Below are 1,840 nucleotides of genomic sequence, written 5' to 3'. Positions count from 1 at the left end.
AAAAATTAGCCAGGTGTGGTAGCGCGCGCCTGTAGTTTCAGCTACTTGGAAGACTGAGGCGGAAGGATCGCCGGAGCCCAGCAGGTCGAGGGTACGGTGGCCGGGAGTGGCCACTGCACTCCAGTCTGGGCGACAGAGTGAGACTCCAACTCAAAAAAAAAAAGCAAAAATGTAGCCAGGCATGGAAGTGCACACCTGTAGTCCCAGCTACTCAGATGGCCAAGGCAGGAGATGGAGGCTGCAGTGAGCCACGATCGTGCTGTTGTACTCCAGCCTGGGTAGCAGGGTGAGAACCAGACTCGATAGATAGATGATGGTAGGTAGGTAGGTAGGTAGGTAGGTAGGTAGGTAGGTAGATAGATAGATAGATAGATAATGTCACTACTCAGCCCCCCCAACCTCCTCCATACCCCTCAGCTTGATTTAACTGGTTGCTCGTGTGAAAAGAAAAACTTGAGACACATTAAATTTAACAGCATTTATTGGAGCCGGGGGTGGGTGGGGGGAAAGCCGAGCAGACGCAGAGAGGCTCCAGGAACGCTGCATGATCAGGGCAAATTTATGGACAGAAACAGGAAAGTGGCATACAGGAAACAAGTGAGCAGCAGGAGCAGTTGGATTGGTTACATCTTGGCTTTTGCCTTCCTCTAAACTGAGCAGCGAGCTGCCTGTGGGTGGCCAAAGTGTGGCTGATGAACTGTCCCTCAGCTCCGGTCACAGAAGCGCCCTCCCAAGTTGTTTCCAGTGTGTCTGCCACTAAGTGAGGTTATGGCTTGTCTGGAAGGACGCAAGGCCAGATCTCAGTTTGATGTAACACTTGAAACGGCAGCCAGGATTGAGAACCTTTTCGTGACCCTCCTGTCTCTGTGTAGACCGAATCACCTTTTTACATGAGTTTCTAGAGCTTTCTCTACATGCTTCCACCATGTTACCTAGCACTGTGTATTGCAGTTCGGATTTCCTGTCTGCATGTGGTAGACCCGAGCTTTCCTGGCGCTGGGGTCTTATTTTTCATTCCACATGTGACTCGCCTGAGGCATTTCCCAGTACACACCCAACCTCCAGAGAGTCCCCGGTGTGAGACCCATGCAGGGAGAGGATGAGGGTCTTGGGTAAGAGAGTTCTGGTGACTCTGACAGTAAGCCTCCTGGACGCCCCGTCCCCAGCTTCTAAGAAGGATGCAGGTGTGACTCCGTCTGTCTCCCTTGGTTCTGCCACCAAGTCCTGTCCTCTTCTTCCACAGTGCCCCCCCCATTGCACACCCATCTTCCCTTCTCCCTGGATTGGGGTGCTGTAAGAACCATCTCTCAAGCGGTTTGCTGCTGTCACGCCCCGTCTCAGAAACCTGCATGGGCTTCCAGTTGCTTCTTGGGTTAAATGAAAGCTAATCGTGGGCTTTGAGGTTTTCCACGACTGAAGAGCCTTTTCTTCCCACCGCCGGGCCCATTGCCTCCTCAGCTCAGCGGGATATTATTGTACTTCCTGCCTCTACAGTTTGCCATTTTCCATTTTTTCACGTGGGAAAAAAGCCTGCTTGCCCCTCCTTTCCACCAAGCCACATACCTGTTTCCTTAAGCAAAGAACAAAACAAAATTTACTTAGACATCACTGCAGAAGGCTCTCTCTGCAAAGCCTTTCTTCACCTTGTCACAAGCTGGGTTTTTTGTTTTGTTTTGTTTTGTTTTGTTTTTGAGTTGGAGTCTCACTCCATCACCTAGACTAGAGTGCAGTGGCCACTCCCGGTCACCGCAGCCTCGACCTGCTGGGCTCCGGTGATCCTTCCCCCTCAGCCTTCCAAGTATCTGGAACTACAGGTGCACGCTACCACACCTGGCTATTT

This window comes from Carlito syrichta, unplaced genomic scaffold, assembly GCF_000164805.1.
Source record: "Carlito syrichta isolate Samal-C Ts95f unplaced genomic scaffold, Tarsius_syrichta-2.0.1 Scaffold307225, whole genome shotgun sequence".
NCBI lineage: Eukaryota > Metazoa > Chordata > Mammalia > Primates > Tarsiidae > Carlito > Carlito syrichta.
The sequence above is the reverse complement of the archived record's forward strand: the minus strand, read 5'-3'. Positions refer to the sequence as shown.